This window comes from Astatotilapia calliptera, chromosome 23 (assembly GCF_964374335.1).
Source record: "Astatotilapia calliptera chromosome 23, fAstCal68.1, whole genome shotgun sequence".
NCBI classification, from domain to species: domain Eukaryota; kingdom Metazoa; phylum Chordata; class Actinopteri; order Cichliformes; family Cichlidae; genus Astatotilapia; species Astatotilapia calliptera.
The window spans coordinates 19,397,793-19,423,298 of NC_137443.1; the positions used below are offsets into that span (position 1 = coordinate 19,397,793).

Here is a 25,506-nt window from a genome sequence, read left to right on the forward strand (position 1 = left end):
TAACACCAGAAATTTAATAAGGAACTACTTAAAGCAGAAAAAAGAGGAAAAAACTCAAGAGGGCCCCCACAAAAACACCCGTTATAAAGAAAAGCAGGGATCACAATTTAATGACGTCAGCACCTCCCTCCCGTTCATGATAATAGGGGACATGTGTTGCATTCAACCCCCTAAAATTTCAGAGTTAGCAGCAACCATTAAAGAACTTCCCGATCCTCTACAAAATCCTACAGCCTTTGTTTCTGCATTACAGAGAAGTACCAGATACCACCACTTGGGTGGGCCTGACTATAGATATATATTATGTCAACGAATCCCAGGTGTGACTGAATCTCAGCTTATTGAAGAAGTAGAGGAACTAGACTCTAAAAATGACCAAGCAGCCAACACCACCTCGTTTTTGTGGATAAATGATGACAAAATCACAGCCTTTTTTCAAAATCTAAAGAAATTTCTGCTCACAATGTCTAGAGATAAAATTGATTTAAATGCAGTAACCATGTGTAAGCAAAAGCCAGATGAATCCATTCTAGTGTTTATGAAACGTTTCACACACTGCTGGACTAATGAGGCATGCATGCCTGAAGGAGGAAATGATCAGATTTTCATAACAACATTCTTAAACAATATTCATCCAGAATGTTCACAACTATTGAAGCTGACTGCCACTGATAATCTCTATGACATGAAAATAAAGAACTTTATCACACTTGTCAAAACAAAAGCTGGTGCAGATCTTTTCCCCAACAGCACGAAGGCTAAAAGTGTTAAGATGTTGTTGAACTTTGATGTTGAAGGCTCAGAGGAAAGTGAAAAAATGATGTATGCAGGGGCCCCGCCCCCTCAACAAGCGCAGCAGGGAGATTTCAGAAGGAGAGATAGGAGTGGAGACGTATGTTTTTATTGTGGAAAAATAGGACACTGGAGGACGGAATGCAAATCAGCAGCAGGTAGATCTCAACCACAGAACACAGGACCAGCTCCTGCCACTAGGCGTAAGCAGAGCTCTTACAGACAAGGTAACTGGCAACGCAGACAGGAATCACATCAAAATAATGGCCCCTTTGCACTTAGGCAGCAATCTTATAATCCACATTTTAATCCCCACCCATATGATAACGAAAGACTGGACCAACCATAGGGAGGCCCAGGTGATGATGAGGGACAGTGTGAAGCACTACACACGATGCTGCATTTGCAATTGTCCCGTAACACAGAAAGCTTGCCCATGTTAGATATAGAGATAGGTGAAAAGATTTATTCTTTTTTAGTTGACAGTGGAGCCACTAAAAGTTCACTGTCTGGAAAATTCTATAGTGGGCCTGTTTCCTCTGTGTGCATCAACACCATGGGAATAAACGGAACTCTAGTGCAATGCCCCAAAACTCATTCTCTAAAAACACGCTGGGGCCCAAAACCAGATGAAATTACATATCATCCATTCATAATTATTCCAAACTCGCCTGTGAATCTATTAGGCAGAGATTTAATGGCAAAAATGAACTTGTGTATTTCATTTAACACAAAGGGTGAAATGTTTGCAGATACTGATAACAGCTATGTTTTCTCTGCCCTATGCACCGACACCATGGAGAAGGAACATCCTCTGTGTCAGCTGGACGCCTCAGCGGAGAATGAACTCAATATCCATCTGACTGGTATCCCACGTCACACACTGTGCCAAACACGTGTACAGACACCACTACCAGGTAGCCCCATGCCTGGAAGCCACATATTTGTTTCTCTCACACTGTTCAACAACATGATAACTGCTCACACCAGTGAAGGCCAAACAGTGGTTTTGTCACATAACTCAGACATAGGCTATGACATCACTGCACCATGTCAACACATAGATCTAACCTACCCCATACACTGTACTATCTCTGCTGTCACATTGCCAGCTGAATATCAAAACATGACATTATGGTCAAGAGGTGAGAATGATGTAGGATTTATTGACTGTACACCTTATCATGCTCAGCTGAAAAACAACAAGCCGGTATATGTCAAGCAATATCCCATTTCCGCTGAAAAAGCCGCAGCCTTAGACATCATCATAGGAGATTTATTGACAGCTGGAGTAATAAAGCCCACAGTATCTCCATATAACACTCCTGTCAATCCTGTGCCAAAGCCTAACAAACCTGGCGTATGGCGTTTCACACAAGACTTAAGGCAAGTTAATGCAGTCATCATGCCTCTGCCACCTCTGGTTCCAGATGTTCCCAGCATATTGACATCTATTCCAGCAACAGCTACACATTTTACTGTGGTGGATTTGTGCTCCGCCTTTTTCTCAGTACCTGTGCATGAGGACACACAGCCGATATTTGCTTTTACACATAGAGATAAGCAGTACACATGGACTCGCTTACCCCAAGGCATGGTAGACAGCCCTGCGGCTTTCTCAATGGTAGTACGTGCTACCCTGGACGGCTTCACTCCTCCAGAGGGCTGTACTCTGATCCAGTATGTAGATGATCTCCTCCTCTGTGCTGAAAGTGAAAAACTATGTCAAACTGCCACACACATGCTACTCCAGCACCTCCAACAGACTGGCCACAAAGCATCAGCAAAGAAAATGCAGTACTGTCAGACTTCTGTTCAATATTTGGGATTTACACTGTCTCACGGACAACGTTCTATGACTACAGACAGGGTCAAAGCTGTGACCTCTGTCCCTAAGCCCACTACACAGAAAGAAATGCTGTCTTTCCTAGGCATGGTGAACTATTGCAGACAGTGGATACCAGACTGTTCTTTTCATGACCACATTCTGCGTGAATGCTGCAAAAAAGACAAGCCTCCTCGAATACTGTGGTCCACAGAAATGACTGCCTCTTTCAATGCATTACAGGGAGCGCTGACCTCCGCCCCTTGTTTGGGTCTGCCTGACTACCACTTACCGTTCCACCTGTACGTCACAGAGAACGGCACAACCTGTGCAGGTGTATTGGCCCAAGAGCATGGCTGTGGCTACCGTCCAGTAGCCTTCTACTCAAAGGTGCTGCCAGCAGTAGTTCAGGGGATGCCGGCCTGCCTGAGAGCAGTAGCAGCTTGCTCTATCATGATAAGGGACTGCGAGAAGCTCACACTCTCACATGACACTATTCTACACACCAATCACCAGGTCACGACCATTCTAGCAAACATAACTACACAACACATGACCGCACAACGTCGCTCAGGTTATGAAGCTACACTGACTTCAACAGCAAATCTCACTATAAAAGCAAGCAGCACACCCAATTCGCCAGCACACTTACTTATTCGTATGCTGTGTTCCTCTGACCGACAGGATGGTTCAGACGACCCTGACGATCATGATTGTATGACACGTATACAGGAATCCACAGCACCACGCCCAGACTTAGAGCAGACACCAATCCCAGACTCAGTCATTGTTTATGTGGACGGGTCCTGTTCAAAACCAAATGACAACTTATTTCTTTGTGGCTATTCGGTGGTGACATTGCCTGACATCATACTAGAGGCTCACTCATTACCATTTCACTCAGCACAAAAGGCAGAGCTCATGGCTTTAATACGCGCCTGTGAGTTACATGTGGATAAGCGGGTAACAGTTTACACTGATAGCCGTTATGCATTCGGTGTGGTGCATGACTTTGGCACATTGTGGAGACAAAGAGGATTTAGATCTGCTGATGGAAAATCGATCGCTAATTCTGACCTTGTTCAAAGACTTTTGCAGGCTATACAGCTGCCATCGGCAATTGCAGTTGTTAAAACGAAGGGGCACAGCACGGCTGACACAGACGAAGCAGTGGGAAATGCTCTTGCAGACGTAACCGCGAAAGCAGCTGCTGCCTCACAGCAACCACCCAGAAGGGAAGTATTATCTTTGCCTTTACAGCTGCCACTTGTCACGCTCCCAGACTATTTAGAAACAAATGTTGACCTAAAATTCATACAAGAGCAAGCCTCTGCCTTAGATTACACTTACTGGGAAAGTAATGATTGTACCTTAGATAACAGAGACGGCTTATACAAAAACCTTGAGGGTTTGATTGCCCTCCCATCTTCACTACTGCCAATCCTTGTCCGCCATTTTCACGGTGTGAGTCATGTCGGACAAAGAGGGGTAATAGGAGCAATAAAATCAAGATTTGTAATCAAGAAAACATCACACGCAGTAAAACGCATATTAGCAACCTGTCTAACATGTGCACGAACTAATGTAGGAAAACCAAAAGCAAAACATCAGCATTTACCACAACCAGATTTCCCATTTCATACATTACAAATTGATTTTACACACATGCCAGCACAAGGAAGCATCAAGTACTTACTGGTAATAGTGGACCAATTTAGTAAATGGGTAGAAGCTTACCCAACATCAAAAGAAACTGCAGAAGTAGTCTGTCAAAAGTTGTGCAATGAAATAATACCCAGATTTGGAATACCTCACCAAATTAACAGTGATAGAGGACCTTCATTCACATCAGAAGTAATTCAAAAGTGTGCTAAAACTCTAGCAATAGACTGGAAATATCATGTGCCATACCATCCTCAGAGTTCAGGAGTTGTAGAAAGAATGAATAGGACCATAAAAAATCGCCTGACTAAAGCAATGATAGAAACAGGAATGACCTGGATCAAACTACTTCCTCAAATCCTCTGCGAGATTAGAATGACTCCATCCGCAGCAACCAAATTATCTCCATTTGAAATAATCATGGGAAGACCGTTTCCAACACCATGGTCAGCCTCCAGAGGGGCACCGCTATTGGAAGGGGACATAGACACTGCATTGTCTGACTATGTTCATAACCTGGTAGAAACACTGAATAATAACTATCAGAAAGTTTGTCTCTCTCAGCCTCTCCCTTCCACAGATCCAACCCATCCGTGGAAACCAGGAGATGCGGTATTGGTAAAGTTGCTAAAACCAAGGGCACTCGGGGAGGCCGCGTGTTCCAGCCCCCAGACTGTACTTGCAGTGACGAGAACCAGCATCCTAACAGACGGACAACCTCAGTGGATTCATGCCAGCAGGGTTAAGACCAGCCCCACCAAACCACCTAAGGCGTCGGATCAAGTAGATGACGTCTCAGGCGAGCCAGCGCCCGGATTCAATACACCTATAGATGACGACTCAGGCGAGCCAGCGCCCGGATCCAATCCACCTACACACACACAATCACTGATTAACACACAACGCCTGAAAGAGCCAAGACTCAGAAAGCCCTCTGATCCCCCGCCTGAACAACAACAAGGTACTCGAACATCCAGCAGGAACAGAAAGCCTAGAGTACCACACAATGTCTAACCTGATAAAGATAGACTCATTCCATCCTGATAATGGAGAAAATGAAATGCCCATTGTCATCACACGACGCTTATACGGTGTCTCTCGAACCTGGGACCAGGCCAGGAGACGACTAAAGAACTGTCTTTTTTATATATTTAGGTTATTAATCATATCTACTGCATTAATCTTAGGATTTTTATTTACTATTTCGTATTGTAAAGTGCAACCCTGTTCACGTTTCTGCAAGCCACATTTTGCTGACAATACCTCATGCTCCACTTGGCAAGACACCCACCTAGTACACTCGTCACGTTCTCTAAAATCAGTAGAAAGCAACACAGACACCACCAATAAACCATCTTATGCACCCCCTAGAACAGGAACTAACGCCTGGTATGACAATGCCAGAACAGCCGCTCGTGACTTAGGAAACAGTAACTGTTATGTCTGTTCAAAGGGTAATCCAGAACAGGTCATAGTGGGATATCCAATTTCAGGTTTTCCCTTAACAAAGATGCTATTCAAAAATGATAAAAAGGGGCCCTTAACGGTAACCCTGATTGAAGCGCTGCGAGTAGAACTAAGTCCTTTAGATTGTTTATTCATATACACAGCACAAGTCTCTAGTAAGGATGTTAGCATGATTAATGATTCTACCCACCCCTGCAACCAAATGAAGCGCCCCGAAGACCGCACTGAACCTCTTTCGCCCCCAACACAGGTGCGCCATCACCCAAATATCTTGATGACATGCATACACCGACCAAAACTTGAAAACATAAATTATGACACACAAAACTATACGTTCTTTTCTGACTCACCAGGAGCACGCTGTAACGAAACATGGCTAGCAGCGAGTGTTGACAGGACACAATATAAACATATGTTTTCTTATATATATGCATATATAAGTACGCATTCAGATAACTCAACAATCCTGCATTCGCCCAACACACTAAACGACTCGTACTGGGGAGGCATATTAAAAGGCTTTACAGCTTCGCGCCTGACCAGACCAATCCCACATGCTTATTGGATGTGCAATAATACTCTTAGATTAGCCTTACCTGTTAATTGGACCGGTACCTGCGGTCTAGTAACTTTAGCTCAAGAACTACTGATACAACAAACCTCGGATCTGCCTGTATCCAGCAGACGGACGGAACGCTCCGCTTATTCACATAACGTTTACATAGATGCTATAGGAGTTCCACGCGGGATACCAAATGAATTAAAGGCACAAGGAGAAATATCAGCAGGGTTTGTCTCAATACTACCGTGGATACAGGTAAACAAAAATGTAGGCTGGATCAATTATGTTTATTACAATCAGCAAAGACTTACTAATTTGACCAATACGGCCCTTAAAGCCCTAGGAGAACAGATGTCTGCTGCCTCCTTAATGACCATGCAAAATAGAATGGCCTTAGATATGCTGTTAGCTGAGAAAGGAGGTGTTTGTGCTATGTTTGAAGATTTTTGTTGTACTTTTATTCCCAATAATACCGCCCCTGACGGTTCATTTACACAAGCTATGAATAAACTTGAAGCATTGCAGATAGAACTAAGAGCCAATACAGGTCACGGTCAGTGGCTAGACAAGTGGATGCAGGACACGTTTGGAAAATGGAAGGAACTCATTGTAGCCTTTGTAACAGTTGTAGCATGTATTATTTTGTTTTTGATGATTATTGCCTGTTGTGTGATACCCTGTGTACGCTCAATGATAACCCGTATAGCTACTAGTACAGCTACTTCAATGTATTTGCAATTAGCACAAATTGATCCTGAGGATGTGCCAGATGTTACCAATGATGTTCCTGATGTGTATATTGAACATTAGGTTGTGAACTATTACATTTTATGATTTGCTTTTTATATTATATTATTACATTTGTGATTTTTCCTTTCTATTTGAGTTATTATTTTTTTAAAAAATAATAATAAAAAAAGAGTGGAACTGTTAGGTATTTTAGTACCATGGGAGCATTTACTGGATATTGTTTTATAGTGACATTATGCAGGAAAACTCTGTCATTCAATAAGGCCCCTTTTGTTTTAGTTATTTTTCTCTTTGACCCAAGAATTGATGTGTGAGAATCACAGGCTGGTACAAGGTTGAAATACCACAGAGATCACTCCCTCAGCTACATTAGTTTCTTAATCTTTTAGACGCCTGTTGAAGGCCAAATGGTTTGTTTCAGATTTCACTAATGTAAGAACTCTTCGTTTTGTGCCTTGAAAATATGTCGCTGAGATAATCACAATTGTAGCTGAACTAATACACTACACAAAGGATGCTTCTTCACCCAAGGGCAGGAAGACGCTGCCTTATCTTGGTCTGTACTGGTTTAAACTGATAATCTGCTGTCTCATGAATTTGTCCCTCTATATAAACTGTTGTACTTGTGAATAAAGTTGAGTCACTTTGGGAAGACAATCTAAAGCAGTCTCTGTTTTCTTGTTCTCCCAAGCTGCTCCCGAGCTGCTCGTACTAACACGCTGAATGGCATACTTGAATATTACTTGAGAATATATTTGACTGTGTTACAGACTAAGGGACATTCTCTGCTGATAGGTGAAGGTACATTCTCTGCTGATAGACGTCCACGCCTCGGAGGAAGCCGATCCACGGAGTAGGCCCTGGAAACAGTTTCCTTCAGTGACCCTCACTGTACAGAAGCACTAAACAACTGACAATCTAACAGACATCATTGGCCCGAGCTGTCATGCACAGTGAGTCTGATCCTTTGCTGTGAGAGTCTGACAAGCATGTTTCTGATCAGTCGCGCTAAACAACAGCAGCACGTTTAAGCTTGATTAGCTGTTGTTAGAATTTATTTAATATTAATTTCTAGTATCAGCTGATGTTTGCTGGAGCCACAGCTGTAAAGCTGCTGGTCATGATATGGTTTGGTTATCTGGTGAGAGGGAAACATGAAGATGAAACCAGGAGATGTCCTTACTGAATCACCAGAGCTGAACAGGTGATGGAGAAACAGGTTTACCTTTTAGGTGTCATGAATGAGTTGAAGGGAAGCTATGAACTGTTTCTGAGAGACAAATAACACCAGGATCCTTTTCTAAGTAGCTGACAGCTGGTAACTGTGCAGGTGCAGATCTAGCAAAGTGTTGCCAGGGGGGCATGTAGGGCATTAACAGGGAAAGGGGGGCACAAAGAAATACTTTTCTTTCTTATTCTCATTTAAAATGTCTCGCTTTTAAAAAATAATTATCTGAATCTTACAACAAACGATTGATAGATTGATGCATATATACCATCAGAACAGCGTACAACACTGTCACAACACTGTTTATTTTCATTCAAAGGCTTTATGATTTTTCCTATAATGGTGGGCCGGTCTCTAGTCAAAATGCCCGGGCTGATTTTCTGTCCCAGTCCAGCCCTGTAAGCAGCTCATCTGCAGTCTGGTGTTTCCTACATCTTCCTATTCAGAAGGCAGAATTTCCGAGTTGTGAGTACAATCGAAAGCACCACGACTGCAGTTTTTGTGTTGGATGTAAAAGGCTCACATGACGCTGTGACGTAGGCTAGAATCATGGCAGCAGTCAATGACGGTCCAGGTGTGGGATTTCTCTCGTGGAAATATGCACATTATCTTTTCCTTTCTATTGGTAGGTGGCACAGTGCACTTGTGGCAAGTAAGCAAGCTAGAAGACTGGCAACGTTATGGAAGAAACACATTAACAAGAGAATTCTGAGTAAAACCAAAGTTACTTTCCCTAGTAACTAGTTACTTTGAAAGTAACGAGTAACTTGAAGTAACTGAGTTACTTATGAGAGAAGTAACTAGTAATGTAACTAAGTTACTATTTTAAAGTAACTTACCCAACACTGGTCATGAACGGCCATAAAAGGCCTATAATTAATGAACAAAGCGGGGTTTCAGTTCGAGTTGCGGCAGACTGTCACTACTTGTAAATGGAACGCAGCCTTCCTACGGCGGACAGCTAACAACAGGAATCGGACGCGGTCCACCCAAGTCCACAGCAACCACCATAGCAACCGCCTAGCTTGACCTTAAAAACATATTCTGTCTTCATAACTATCAAAAATGTGAAATGATTTGCAAAGTGTGAAAGTGTTACAGCTGCAGAGAGCTATGACGGTATCTATGGAAGCTGTTTACATAGCTAATAATATACGATGTAACCATGGAGACAGTCAGTCACGTGAGCTAGCGGTGCACGTTTACTACAGTGAATAAGGTGATTGCATGCACACGCTGCAGAGAGTAAAGACATTACTTCAATATTGTTTTATATTGATATATATTTGCCTTCTGTTGACCATCACCTCAGGTTCACCATTACAGTTTCAGCATACAGATGCACACTGTCTAAATATGAACACATTCAAAAACTCATGTCTCAGAAATAAGCACAGATGTTCATGTTTGTCATTAGAGTTTTATTTGTAAGAAAATTATGAACTTCATATTGTGTATCAAATAAAAGAACATTTCACAACTCTGAGTCAACAGAAACAGGTAACAGAAATGTCTCTAATGTAGACATGTACAGTGTAGTGTAAGCATTAAAAGATCATAAAGGAAACACTAACATTTATGTGAAACTAATTGTAATAAAAAAATGAACAGGTGGTTTATAGATGTAAAAGAAAGAATCTGAAAACAACACTTTTTTGGTCTAAGTGATCAAAGTAGAAAACAGAACTGATGTTCAAGAACAAACCGTAGCTGCACTAATATTACACATCTCCATTGTTGTGGTGAACAGACATGTTGCTTTTAAAACCACATGCAGTGTGTGACCGTGACTGTTCACTGAGACCATGAACGCCACTTCGCTGAAGCATTCTTCTTCTTCTTCTAAATTGGAAGCAGAAGGAGCACGAGCTGCTTTGATCTACTGAAAGGAAAAAGCAGAACATCTGAGCTGAAACCAGTCAGCTGAAATCATTAAGACAGGAACAAATTCAATGCAGTGTCTCAGGTGGCTTAGCCTGTTACAACTGTTGACACAAGCTAAATACGGTTAACACACAGTGTCAGGGAGCTCCAGTGTGGGAACTAGTGGCTTTAGGTTTGTAGTCATTTAACTTTCATCCATTCATTCATTTAATTCAGGAGGAAGAAATGTCAGGTTGATGCAGGCATTTGGTCCCATGCTGTCTTTAACTAAATGACTTGGTTCACTTTATGGCTGGGCTGTATGTGGGGTTATATCATGTTATTTGGGCAGGAGTACCTGTCCTCTGTTAGACTTAGAAAGTTTCTCCATAAGTAGAGTTTCTAACTCTTATAGCACATCTGTGGCTGACAGCTTTTTGGTGGCTCTTTTTACCCCACACTGGCTGTGAGTGTGTAAATAGCCCCACTAGTTATTTTGGGTTGCAGTTAACTTGGGAGGAAGAGGTAGGTCTGCCATGACTAGATGAATAACAATTATCTGGGATACATAAATTTCATAATGCATGCATATATCTCTATAAACCTGGCCTGAGGGCTGCCATTTTTTACGTTCAGTTATTTCTCTGCTGGATCTAAATAATGAATGTGTTACAGTTAAACTGACACTGATCAGTGTAAATGGCTCATTGGGACACAGAAACCTTTAAATTAAACCCTATCACCTGATATCGAGTGTCAAACAATATCAAAGCTGTAAAGCTGTTTACAGTCAGAATTTATAAAACTATGATTGTAAATAAATTCAAACAAGTGAGCTTTTCTCTTTGTGCTGAATATCAACACTGAGATTTCTTAGACTGTAAGCTTTACTTTAGCACAACCAGTTGTAGAAGCTGCCACTCCAAATGTCTTTTGATAACAAGAAAAAAATACCTTTTCAGTCCACGGCCTGAAGTTCTTCTCTGACATCTTCTGCAATCGGCTTTGTCTGCTGGTTTGAAGACAATAAACCACAAAAAAGATGATTTAGTCACTTTGTCTGCGTCATGCAGCTCGAATGTGTCGTGTAACGATGTTGAATAGCCGTCGTTATCCCTCTGCTGTGTCAGTAGGATTGTACTGTACAGCATCTCATTGATATGTGAGGAATGCTAATGTAACACGATAACAGACTTACATCATTAAAACATAAAGGACAGGAGATATTTAGATATTTTTATATTTATATTACATTTTATAGCTGACGGATATTACTAAAAAGATAGAATTTACTAAATAGCTGGATGAACATGAAAAATATGTCTATAATAACAAATGACCATGAGAGCCAGTAGAATTAATTCAACTGGACACTCAAAAGACGTCCTTAAATGCTCTTTAAGTGGCAGAACAGATGAACAAACAGTTAATCGCTTACTTGAGATGAAATCTGCTCAGCTACTTTGAAAACAGCTTCTAACTGGTTCCTCCTTCAACAGGATGACTGCTCAGGGGTAAGGTCATCATGCAGTCCAGCAATCTTTATGGTTCTGCTTTGATTCACCAGGAACTATTAGGGAAACCTTCCAGCGCCTCCTGTGAAAGACACAGGCATAAACACACAAACATTTATTAACATGTTCCACAGTCTTCCAGTTTGATTTTCTCATCCTGTGGACAACAACATACAGGGATGCAGGTTTATTGTTGACTTTTGTAAGGTTTATTTAGTGAACATATCCAGCTGCAGCTCCACTGTGATCCTGAACTGGATAAGCACTTAAGAAAATGTGTCAATAAATGCACATACATCAACTTACTATATTTATCCAAACAGACGGGACCAATAATGCTTCACTGAGTTAGAGACTTTAATGTCTCTTCTATGTAAGAATGTCTCATGCTGATATACCTGCAAACTTGACAACAAAGGTTTTTCAGACTACATGTAGCTGTCCTCTATGTCAGCTCACACATTTACATTTATGTCACACTTATTTCTGCTTTCCCATTTTATAATTATTACTTACATTTTGATTAGAATAGAATAGAATAGAATAGAATTCAACTTTATTGTCATTGCACATGCACAGGTACAGGGCAACGAAATGCAGTTTGCATCCATCCAGAAGTGCTTTAGTGATATAGATATATTACAATATATATTAGCAATAATATAGATATGTGAGTATATTACAGAAATGGGTCTATTATGGTGTGTTATAATGTACACGGTATGAAGTATGTTGTGAATATTCTATAACTATAAGTATGTACAGGCTGTAGTGAGTACAAGCTATGTACAGGATATGAACAGGATATAAATATGAAAAAACTATACAGAATATGAAATAAATAACTTTACAGAAATCTGAGATATACAGCTATACAGAAATGGGAACTATGCAAGTTGTAAACAGTTGTAGGATTAAAGATTATCGAATGTACAGAATGATTATTTACACAGAGCTATACAGTAGTGCAGTTAAGATAAGTGAGGGTGTAGATAGTTTCTACAGAGGCTATATAAAGTGCTAGTGGTTGTGAGTGGTGGTTCAGTCCATGTTATTATTGTGTTTGAGGGTACAGTTGTCCATTGTGGGTGTGTGTATGTTCAGTCCATGAGTTAACGTGGGTCAGATGTCAGGAGGCAGAGTTCAGGAGTCTGACAGCTGTGTGGAAGAAGCTGTTCCGGTACCTGGTGGTCTTAGTCCGGAGGCTCCTGTGGCGCCTCCCAGAGGGCAGGAGGGTGAAGATACCTTGAGTTTGTAAATGATCAGATGACATAACTGGAATACAATGTATCCAATTCAGGGTTGCGGGAGGATGAAGTCTATCCCAGCTGATACAGGACAAAGACAGGCTGCCAGTTTATTACAGGGCTAACACGATATGTGAAACAGAAAATCCACTTAAATGTTTGATATGTCTTATAATAATCATAATTATGACTATTATTTAAAGGTTTCTTTATAAATACATTTTGATTTTTTATAACCTCTAAAATATAAACCTGAGCTGTTTCAGATTCTGACCTCTGACCTCACTGCAGCGCCCTCTTGGAAGTACGTCTGCTTCTTGTCTACCCCCAGTGTTGACCGCCTGCCATTGATATCACGTACTGTACCTGAGGAACAAAAAAGGACAAACACTTGCCTTCATTTAAGAAGTACATTCATACAGAGGTAATCTATGGAAACACACTAGTTCAACCTTTGGGAGAAATGAGTTCTTCAGGTGACTCTGCAGTCCCACACTGACAAATGAAATCTAGTTAAACTATTAAGCATATTTGCTCTTCTGAAATCTGTGTTAAACAACAACAAACATAAATTAGTAACAAAAATACAGCTGAGTAGAGGCTTTACAAACCACCAGCAGCCATAATGCTAAATTGTAATCTTCAAATGTTTCTGAGCCGTCTTCAACCTGCTTTTAACACATTAAAGTCCCACAGTCAATGCAGCCTGACTCAACCCTAGATGTTCAGCACACAGAGAGACAGAGGTGCCGTTTAAAGTTTAGTGTTAACCTGAGTCACTGATCATTTGCAGTATTACAGAGTCTGGCAGTCTTTGCATGATGTCCACGTCACTGTAAGTTTCTAGCTGACTCTCAGGTGTGACAGGTGTGCCAGCAGGAAAGCGTAATAATAACCTGCATCCTGAGGTTTGTCATGCAGGATTAAAGGAGCCAGGCTTTGTTCACACAGCTAGGATTGTATTTTACACTGACCCTGGGTCAGTATAAGTATCATACAGTTTAAATGAAGCACTGAAACTTGCACATATTTATTATAGATGCAGTGAAGCTAATCGAGATATTTGCTGTCAATCTGTGGCTGCGATTAAACACTTTACTGGAAACTTTATTAACTAGTAACTTCATCAGTCATGACAGAAGCTAATATTTCTGTGCTAACATCGTTTAAACAGTAACAGCTTTACTCCAATATAAGCTAACGTTTACACCGTAACTTTAAGCTAGCACCATAAAGACGGTAAAACACGTAATAATATCTACAAATGCATCTTAAAGCTGTTATATTAGCACTCTGTGTATTACTAACATAACCACATTAACATTACTGACACTCGCTGACTTTTAACAGTCATTCTATAAATGCTGTCCGTTTAAATGGTCTTACCTGTACACACTGCATATCCACCGGATTCCAGCCAGAGTGGATTCTGGAGTCTTCCACGCTCCTGTTAGTGATCCTCCATCTGGATGGATGAGAACAACCTTCTGAACAATCTAGCAGGAGATGGCCCATATCTATGGGACTGATTTGTGCTAATAACGCCCATTGTATGGACTGATAACATGAATAAAGTCACCCAGTAGCTAGCTGTGCCATTACCCAGCATACACCACTCCCTCCGTAAATGCAATAAACGATACAAAAGTATCGTTCTACCTGTTTTTCAGGTACCGGTAGTTGTTTACATTATATAATTTATTGTGTTCTGTATACGTCACTACAATGTGATTTGGAAAATGTCTAAATATACCGACAACAGGCACTTCCGCGGCAATCTCTTCAATCGGAGGACCCTTCATGTCAATTCCCGACGCGAGAGGGGTACCCTGCGCGTCCATAAGTGAATCAGAGGGAGCCTGACCATGCGTCACACGTTTGCAAGTTGGGAGTGAGAACGTGTTGGACTTATTGAGACCAAATGACCAAAGAGGTGAGTGGGTGTTAAGACACGTGGGAAGATGTCTCAACTGATTTATACATGGCAGACAAATGATTTTGTAAGCCACTGCCTCTGTTCAAAGATGGTCGATCACGGTGGACATAAATGGCTTCTTTCACTCCTCTTTCAAACCATCTTTCTTCTCTGCATCCAAAATGTTAACATTTTGGACAGAGTGCAGATGGACAGCCAAGTGTTGTCCCGTGGAGGTGGTGTTAGGATGCCTGGGTCGTTGACCCAGGGTTTTTGAGTTCATTATATTATTTATAATTTCTAGTCTTTGGTTTCTTTGTTAGAGTTCTGTCTTTTGGTTTATGTCTCTGTGTTATCCTTAGTTGCTGTCTCCCCTGTCGGCTATATCCCCGTGTCCTGTCAGTGTCTGTGTCTGCCCTGGTCCCACGTCTCTGTTCCCTCTGTAGTGCCTGTCTGTGTGTCTAAGTTCAGTCTGTGTTATGTTTCCTGTTTTACTTTGAAAGTCCATGTCTCAATTTAATGTGTCTGGTTTTGCTTCCTTTGTCTCATTAGGCCTGATTTGCCCCAGCTGTGTTTTCCTCCTGTTACTCATTCCCTGATTGCTCCCGCTGTGTATTTAAGCCCTGTGTTTCTCTGTGTCCGTGTTGCGATCTATTGTTTATTTTGCTGTGTGTTTTGTCAGTCCACCGGTGTTAGTTTATTTTGATTTTTTCCAGTTATGTTATGTTTGAGTTCAGCATTAAAGCTGTTTTGGTTTAAGTTTGTCTCTGGAGTCTGCACCTTGGGTCCTATTCCTGTCCGCACACAGCCGTTCCATAACAGGTGGCTCTTCTATGTTGTGCCATGCATTTATGAAGTGGCTGTCTGGTCTCTCCAAATGGAGTTCTGGGCATTCCTCACTACAATGTACAGCATACACCACATTATTAAGTTTGTTTTTAACAGTTATGTCTTTGGGATGAACCAGTTTTTCTCTAAATGTGTGGCTGGATCTGAAGTACACTTGGAGAGGACTCTACTGAGTTTCTCTGATAAACCTGTGTCAATTGAAAATTGTATTTAGTAGTCAGTATAATCTTTTAGTGATATAAGTTTGCATATGGTAGAATACTGCATGTAGTTATTTGTATTAGGAAATATTCAACCATGTATACTTAGAGGCATATAATCAATTGTGTGTGATCTCTAACAGGCTGCAGGCTTGGTGTGCACTCCAGGAATGCACCCCCACGTCCTGGGAGCATGAGAGTTCGTACCTTGTTTTATTGTTTTACGGTAGGATTAACGTAGCTATGTCTGTTTTAGTTTAAGTGCTTCTTTACATATAGATGAACTGCTGGACTTCCTCACCATGTTATTTAGGGTGAGGGGGAGACTACCCTTTCCTGACCAAGGATGTACCTTTTGTGCTTTCATGACCCTTTGATCAGCAGGACACACACACACACACACACACACACACACACACACACACACACACACACACACACACACACACTGAAATATAAATAAAGACCGGGGCAGTTTCTTAGTGCGAGTCTCAGTCTGGAGGCTGCCCTTGCTAGCAAGAAGTTCTGTGTGTTTCTCCTCTCTGAGTCTTTACTGAAGAAGTGTTTTAGAATATTTTCCCTAACAACCTGCTACATAAGGGATGACAATGTTGTTCATTTTGTCCTTCTGGTTCTCCTTAGTTGGTGTCTGAGCTTCTATACTGTGAATCTTTGCCAATTTTATGAAATCCCACTTGGGATAACCACATGTTTTAAGAACTTTGTTTACATGCGTGTGTTCCCTCTTTTTCCCTTTTGGCTTAGCGGGAACATTTTCTGCCCAGTCCGGAATACTTCAATTTTGTTCTCTATAGGGCAGTGATAGTCCAAGAGTAAGTACTAGTCTATGTGTATGGGCTTCCGATAAACTTCAATGTTGAGGTTTCCATTCGCCTCAATGCGTATGAATGGCTAACTATTATCTTCTGTGTCATCCGTTGTAAACTTTCTGTTTCTATAGTAGTGAGTAGTGAAGGTTTCTACTTCTTGGGCTTTGATTTTGACCTAGGTGTCACTCACGTATCTGTACCAGTGGCTAAGGACAGCGCCTCTATTCTACACATACCTCACTGAACAACTAGCCTATAAATGTACTAGAAATGTACATTTAACTGCTTATTTTCCATAAAGTCACTAAGTAACCCTAGAATGTGGGCGAAATCAAGCTAACAACATATAATAGCTGAAAATAGTTGAGATGGGGCAGCACGGTGGCACAGTGGTTAGCACTGTTGCCGCACAGCAAGAAGGTCCTGAGTTCAATTCCACCATCAGGCTGGGGTCTTTCTGTGTGGAGTTTGCATGTTCTCCCTGTGTTTGCGTGGGTTCCCTCCGGGTACTCCGGCTTCCTCCCACTGTCCAAAGACATGCACTTAGTGGGGATAGGTTAATTGGTTAATCCAAATTGCCCATAGGTGTGAATGTGCGAGTGAATGTGAGTGCGAATGGTTGTCTGTCCCTGTGTGTTGGCCCTGCGACAGACTGGCGACCTGTCCAGGGTGTACCCCGCCTCTCGCCCTATGACAGCTGGGATAGGCTCCAGCGCTCCCCGCGACCCTGACAAGGATAAGCGGACGCAGATGGATGGATGGATGGATGGTTGAGATGAATCTAGCTGGGTTAATGCCAGTTATTGGAAATTGATAGAAATGATATGCTCACTGAAAAAAAGTAAATAAAGAAAGGAAAGTGAAACAAGTTAATTTTAATCTTTCACTTGAACATTGAATGACAGTATCCTTTTGGGTTTGAAGAGAGCCGTCTCTTCAAGAGATTAAGTACGTATCATTGTGCAGGCGTTTTGTAAAGTTTCCTTGTTTTTTGTTATGTTTCACTTGTGTGTGGTTCCCCAGGGTTTCAGCTGTTTCTTAGTTAGTTCTTCTTCATCTAAGGTTCATCTACTGTTCAATTGTCATGGTGAATCATTACCAGTGTAATACAGTGCAGTGCCTACTCCAGGAATAGTTGCTTTGTTAGTGTGTTCGTACTATCTGTGTTTTTGCAAAACAAAACAACTAAAAATCCACTCTGGATTTGCAATTTTAGGTAGATTTCTTAGATGCCAGGTATTCAGCCAGTCGTGTGCTGAGTCACTTTTCACTACCCACCAAGTCAAAGCCCTTGCCTGAAAATGTTGTGATAGCTGAAGCAAGTAGTTCATAAGAGATAACCCGCTGTCAGCCCTGAGCTAAAGTTTTTATTTTTCATAGAGAAGAGAACTTTAAATGTCAATAAAACCTGTACTTGTAAAGATAAAATAAATACAAATAAAAAAGGAGCATCATCATGTGTATCATTCTTTAAAAAATTAAGGCCTGAAGGTGTTTCCTCTGCAGAAGAGCTTCTCTTGGTCTGGAACCTTACAGCTTGTTTAGGATTCTAATGTCTTTTTTGAAACTACCTCACGTGGCTAAGTCATTCACTAGGTTTTGACAGGTTTTTTTTTTCCACAAAAAAATAAAAAGCTTATTGGGGGGGCCTAATAATTTTGTCCCCATCTGTAGTTGTTGACCTGAAAAAGAAATTTGTAGTTGCATACTCCTGCACTCTCTTACTGTATGTCTGTACCAGTATTTCCGTTGATAGAACGATTACAAAAACCTTAAAAAGCAGTCAAACAGATATCTGTAACAGAAAGTCAGTAATTTTTTTTCAGTGTGTAATTAGTTTCTAGACATAAGAAATATTCATAATCTTGTAAAATGAGGTGTAAAATGTATTGTATTGCATGTGCTGTTTTTTTTTTTTTCAGGTCCCACTGGTTGACCATGATCTCACCAGAGATGACAGTTTCATTTCAAAGGACACTCCCACAAAATTGTGCATAAATAGAGACATCAGTACTGCTACATGAGCAGAGCAGTTCATCAAAGGAACTTCTTGGTGACATTAGAAGAGGTAAGACAGATAACTTTTGAAAGGATTTCAGTCAGTGTCAGGTTTGGGATTAATTCATTGTCAAAAAAAAGAAGAAAGTCATAAAAAATATATTATTAGAATTCTTTAACCATCAGGATTTTTGTTTTACTTTCAGGGGTGAAAATGGTTGATTATGAAGTTATTGTGCTCACTGGCAGTCTGGGCTTTGCCACCACTTTTGACAATATCTACATTAAGCTGGTTGGCCTTAATGGATCGAGCAAACGCAAATGCCTGTGGAGCTCCATGCCATCTTTCTACAGTGGTGCAGTAAGTCAGAAATACCCATCTCCATGTTTAAATGTGTGTCATGCTTGCTGATCTTTGGCTAAATTAGATTAAATACTGATTTATTACATCAAATACACCAATTTTTTCCCACCATTAAAGTAATTGTTTTATAACGTTACAGCCTAGCTCCCGATTATAATATGTATGTAATCTTGATCACTTGTAAATGTTCCAAAGCTGGTGTGTCATTACTCTAGGTGTCACGTTTTACTGTGACCTGCCCAGTCTCCCTTGGAGAGCTTTTGCTGATCGAGGTAGACAAAGAACATCGGTTACTCCTCCCAGACATGTCTTGGTATGCAGCCAAGGTAGAAGTGACTTCCCCTGAAGGAGACACCTACCACTTTCCTATCTACCAATGGATCACCAACAGCGATGTTCACCGCTTCAAAGAGGGAGAAGGTTTGTGGAAACATGCTTGCCTGACATCATGCATGTAATTTACTGATAACATGAAAGATAAAAACAGAAAGATAAAGTATAAAGAATAATGACAAAATTCAAACCATACTATATTTAAAGGTAATTGCTGTAAAACAGTACACATTTCTATGTTTAAGCTCTCAGAGCCTCTCAAGAAAAAAACAGTTTTCTTGCCAAGTACAGTCGGCAGGAAGAGCTGGAGAAGCAACAGCAAGTCTATTGGTAAGAGTGCTGAGCTGTTATTTTAACATCTAATAACTAAAGCTAATAACATTATCCACCTCTGTGTTTATTCTCAGACACAGGCATTGTTTGTGAATGGGGACCACCCGCATCCTTTATGTCTTAAAACTTTTTTTTTCAGCTGGGAAAAAGAGGGAATTGCACACTGCATGAAGGCAGACAATGCCCAGTCACTGCCCTATGATATCCGCTTCTCTTTAACTAAGACTGCAGAAATGACCTACATTTCAGCCAAAGGGTGAATGCCTTAACTATCTATCTATAGATACAATGTAATTATTAAATTCATCTTAACACAAACTGTTGTATCTTTACTTTATAGACTGGGGCAAATGGGACTAATGCAAATATTGGAGTGGAAAAAGGAATTTACTCGTATGGAAGATATTAGTCTCCTGTTGCGTATCCATCAGACTAAAACATCAGGTAATGAAATGATCATTAAACTACAGGGAGTGCAGAATTATTAGGCAACTTCCTTTCCTTTGGCAAAATGGGTCAAAAGAAGGACTTGACAGGCTGGATTGTGGCTGGATTGGTAAAGGGCAGAGAGCTCCAGTCCGACTCAGACGCCAGCAAGGTGGAGGTGGAGTACTGGTTTGGGCTGGTATCATCAAAGATGAGCTTGTGGGGCCTTTTCGGGTTGAGGATGGAGTCAAGCTCAACTCCCAGTCCTACTGCCAGTTTCTGGAAGACCCCTTCTTCAAGCAGTGGTACAGGAAGAAGTCTGCATCCTTCAAGAAAAACATGATTTTCATGCAGGACAATCCTCCATCACACGCGTCCAAGTACTCCACAGCGTGGCTGGTGTGAGATTATTCTGTTATCATATGTTATCTTATATCTGTAGTTAAAGTAGTTGAATTATGTTAACTGCTGTAGGTCATATAATTTCCTTTAGTTTAGATGGTGTGCTGTGTATGTAGTTTAGTTCTCATTATACTTTTGGGTTAAAAGAACATATTCATTTTGTAGTTCAATAGATAAAGTGTGCATCACTTTGTATCCTTGATCTGCTGTGAATGTCTCACACTGTTCTTGACATGTTTTACTGCTGAATCATGAAAAGAAAGGTTGTATGCAGGAGACTCTGTGTCTAGGACAGGGGAGACAGACCACATTCCATGCCCCCACCTTTACAGAGAGCAGAAAGACAGGGAGTCGAGGTCATAACTTAGGCGCCGTAACAGAGAAAGAATGTGAATGTTTAGGTTTTTACGACTAGGTGGGGGCCACTAAAGGCTATAAGAGCTTGAGTAACCCTCCACCATTTTGAGACATGCGGTAACCCTCTGCAAGCATCTCTCCCGTCCGGACGTTCTAATGCTCTTAAGTGTTGAATTGTATGGAAATAAATGATTGTTGATTGAGCATTTATACACTGAGTATTGTCCTTCCTTCAGCCCAAAGATTCAAAGAATTGGGAGATTTCAACACTGGCAAGAAAGGGTATAAAAGAAGAAAAACTAATGACATGGCCACCTTGTTCACCTGATCTGAACCCCATTGAGAACCTGTGGTCCATCATCAAATGTGAGATTTACAAGGAGGGAAAACAGTACACCTCTCTGAACAGTATCTGGGAGGCTGTGGTTGCTGCTGCACGCAATGTTGATGGTGAACAGATCAAAACACTGACAGAATCCATGGATGGCAGGCTTTTGAGTGTCCTTGCAAAGAAAGGTGGCTATATTGGTCGCGGATTTGTTTTTGTTTTGTTTTTGATTGTCAGAAATGTATATTTGTGAATGTGGAGATGTTATATTGGTTTCACTGGTAAAAATAAATAATTGAAATGGGTATATATTTGTTTTTTGTTAAGTTGCCTAATAATTATGCACAGTAATAGTCACCTGCACACACAGATATCCCCCTAAAATAGCTAAAACTAAAAACAAACTAAAAACTACTTCCAAAAACATTCAGCTTTGATATTAATGAGTTTTTTGGGTTCATTGAGAACATGGTTGTTGTTCAATAATAAAATTATTCCTCAAAAATACAACTTGCCTAATAATTCTGCACTCCCTGTATATTTTATGTGTTGTCGGACAAAGTTGTGATATAACCTGTGGATGATGTCCCAAAGCTTGAGTCCATCATCTCTGTAGTAGAAGCTTGGTACATCTTTCAATCCACACTCTTCAATATCATCTGGGATACAGAGGGAGGTGTAGGTCACGGTGGCCAGTGATTTCTTCAGGATTTCAGCGGCACCCTTTCCACCAGAAGCTGTAAACTAGTGAATAGTCAAGGCACAATTAGAGGATACTACATGATACTTAAAAAGAAGATATATTGGACTATTTATACCTTAGCAAAAGATCCATTCTCAGAGATCAGAAGGTCCCGAGCTAAGTAATTGATCTGAAGAGTGTAGCGAGTGCAAGGTCTGAGAAGCTGACGGAAAGAGGAAAATTCATTAAGAAAAAATCTTGTTCCTTTCTTTTCGGATGATTTATACTGTATAAAAAGGAAAATAACTCCTTCCCAGTTTGTTCTCCACACACAGGAAAGGCCTTGCACTTTGTGCTTGGTTTGTACTTTGTAATTATATGCAGTTATTCATGCAACCATGTTTGCTATTCATCCATTCACAAAGGCTTACCAAAACAAAATAGTTCCTCAGGCCTTCCCAGTAAATAGTTTCCCTTTACATACCAATCTCTCTCTCAATGTCAGTGGTGGGAAATAAACTTGATAAGAGGAGTAAAAACTCTAATTACAGAGTGGAAATGATTTTCACACATTTTATATACTTGATAATCATCTGTTATTATAGTTCTTTTTTTAATTAATGTGCATAGAAAGCTACAGGGAAACCAAAAACAATGTTTGAATGTGTCCCCATTTGTCCAAAGGTTTGTGGAGCCAGTACTCACCCACTACGAGATTGATGCTGATGTCCAGGAAGACCATGAACTGCAGAACTGGATCAAAGAAATTTTTGAACATGGATTCCTTTCAAATAACAATTCAGGTGATGATAATGTGAATGTTGAATATTATCATGAAATAGTTTTAATTGAATTTATGTGTTGACAGTTTATTCTTTTGTATTTATAGGAATTCCACAGAAATTCACCACTAAGAATGAGATGGTCAAGTTTGTCACCATGGTGATCTTCACTTGCTCCGCCCAGCACTCAGCTGTCAACTCTGGACAGGTGAAGCCTTTTAATTTACCTCAGTTAAAAGTGATTGTGTATTGTTCAGAGAGTGTGGTTGACCTTGTTTTTCGGTGAAAACACAACATCCAGCGCAGAATCAGCTTTCTGGAATTTCCTTATCTGGATGATTGAGCATATATCAAGCAGTGAATGGTATTTGACTTTTCCCCAGTCCCCAGTCTGCCCTCTGTCTGGCCAAAAGCTCAGCCAGTGATTCATCAAAGACAAAAGTGACGTGTGAATGTTTTTGCTACAAATTTGTCTGACTGGGATTGAAATTTAAATCGACATTTTACACCTTCATTTTCTTTGTCCTGGTGCCTATAATAGTTCAGCCATCAGGCTAGTTGACATCATGTAATGTTAGCTACCCCAAATTCACTAACTGTTCAAGCATTGGTGATATTCAGCTTTGCATCTTCATTTAACAGTCTAGCACTGCTGCACATTTTTGCAGGGTTTTTTTTCTCAAGATAGGAACTTGCCAGCTGATTTTCTGCTACCTATTTAAACCTCATAAATCAATTATAAATACTGGATTTTAAAGAACTTAACACATGGGAGAGCAGCCACATTTTATTGTATTGTTTTTTTTAATGTGATGGTTTTTAATGTCACATTCTGGTGTTTCAAAGCTATACTTCACGCCTATTAATAGATATATTTATCCATTACTTTCTCAATGCAGTATGACTTTGGTGGCTGGATGCCCAATAGTCCTACCTCCTTGCAGCTTCCCCCACCAACAACAAAGGAGACAGCAACTGAGAAAACAATGTTGAACACATTTCCCAGTGTTAACACCACAGTGCATGCCATGGCCACCTTATGGCTACTCAGCAAGGAGTCATCTGACCGTGTAAGTGCTCTGCAAAGGCTTTATAAAAGACAAAGATCATCATGCATGTGTGTATTTTATGTAATGCACAATAAGAGCAAAGAAAAAAAATGCCCATAGTTGAACAAAAAGTAATTGGTTAGTTGATCTAATGTCAATCTTACCAGGTCCTACTTGGCCACTTCCCTGAGGAGCATTTCACTGATAAATTTCCTCGCAAAAAGATAATGGAATTTCAAGAAGAGCTCCAAAGGCTGAGTGCAGAGATCAAAACCAGAAACAAGGATTTGGACCTTCCATACACATACCTGGATCCAAAAGTGATTGGAAACAGTGTGTCCATTTGAATATTAGAAAGTGTGTTCTCCTTCATTTTCATATCAACAAACAGGAGGAGAGGGAGAGCGGTGATTCTTCTGGTTTGGCTTTTGTTTCACATCATAATCTAAAAACAGCTTTTAAGCTTATGAACAGGAAAACTATGTCAAGATTCGAGTTTTTGAGGAGGAGACAAACGACTGCATGGTCTCAGTAGATGTCAGAATAGTGATTTTTATTATACATATGTACATATGGGGAAGATGAGCATCACAAGCCTTTACGAGCTGATCTCCCCCGAACAGTCTCTTCACAAGGTTTTTATTGCAATGTTGACGTCAAGTCACATGATAAGTATCAGTCAGTTCTCACTCCTATGTCCTTCTATGGCTAAGAACAACAACATCTTCCAGATGTTTCCACTCCGGTTTTCTGGGAACTTAACCAATAGTGTGTTCATGAGTGTGTATTTTGTGAGTGTATGTCCAACAGGGATCATGTCCTGAGACGACCTCCCTTTCCTTAATAAGTGTGTATGTGAACGTGCGTGTTTTACATAACTCTGTATGTGCATGTTTGTGTAAGCCTGCCAGTGACTGCAGGAGGCCCAACTGGACCCTCTAGCTCGAGAGGTGCTTTCGCCACATGATAGAGTATTACATCTAGAATGGGTTTTATCCTACGTGCTCTGAAATAAACAATAAATGATACATGATAAACTGAAGATAAGTAATACAGACTAATGAAGTAATGATGAAATAATGACAGTGCCTGTAAATGATAACCAAGTAACAGTAAAATAACAGGTTTTCCTCGACAACTAAAATAATTGACCTGATAGTCACCATGTTAGTGAATATATGTATATATATGATAGGCGTTACATAATACTGTATAACTGACACATTATGCCACACATCTTGGCAGATGCAGTGAATAAATTATGTGGGGAATTTGCATGTTCTCCTTGTATCTGCATGGTGTCCTTCTTCAGTCCAAGAACTTGCATGGTAGGTTAACTGATGACTCAGCGACTGTATGTTTAAATTTAAGCCTTCTTTTCCTTGTGTTAGCCCTGTGATAGACTACCCACCTTCTTAGTATGTATCCCTGTATCTCGCCCTATACAGGATAGGCACCAGTCCCTGCAACTTTAAAAAGGATTCACATGAATTGTGTACTTACAATGCCCTCCATAATGTTTCTTCCAAAGACACAGTTGCTATCGTTCTTCGTCTGTACACCATCACAGTGGAATATGGAGGCTTTTGGTGGTGCTTTCACTTGGTGTTGACTCTCTCTGCAGCTGAATATCACTTCTTGTTCTTATGGTTTTTCACTTTAAAAAAAACACAGACATGTTACTGCAAGGGCAAGAGGCCTTGAACACCCAAAGTAAAGATATTAGGTAGAAAGCAAAGACTTGGCTA

The 25,506-nt window shown here is 40.6% G+C and overlaps 3 long non-coding RNA genes across 4 annotated transcripts; 2 read left to right on the forward strand and 1 right to left on the reverse strand.

The window, feature by feature from the left end:
* On the forward strand, positions 1-7,721 carry LOC145424348 (uncharacterized). Its single transcript, XR_013905401.1, has 2 exons — positions 1-6,742; positions 7,287-7,721. It is a non-coding gene; the product is annotated as an uncharacterized LOC145424348 (long non-coding RNA).
* Positions 7,722-9,686: 1,965 nt separating this feature from the next.
* Positions 9,687-24,559, reverse strand: LOC145424350 (uncharacterized). 2 transcript variants are annotated; one of them, XR_013905403.1, is made up of 5 exons: positions 22,064-24,559; positions 21,820-21,989; positions 11,588-11,745; positions 11,104-11,161; positions 9,687-10,168 (listed from the first exon to the last, which is right to left on the reverse strand). It is a non-coding gene; the product is annotated as an uncharacterized LOC145424350 (long non-coding RNA). The 2 variants fall into 2 exon arrangements; XR_013905402.1 differs by lacking the exons at positions 21,820-21,989; positions 22,064-24,559 and adding exons at positions 13,185-13,276; positions 14,297-14,536.
* On the forward strand, positions 19,843-21,186 carry LOC145424351 (uncharacterized). The gene is made up of 2 exons (XR_013905404.1): positions 19,843-19,988; positions 20,073-21,186. It is a non-coding gene; the product is annotated as an uncharacterized LOC145424351 (long non-coding RNA).
* Positions 24,560-25,506: the final 947 nt, after the last annotated feature.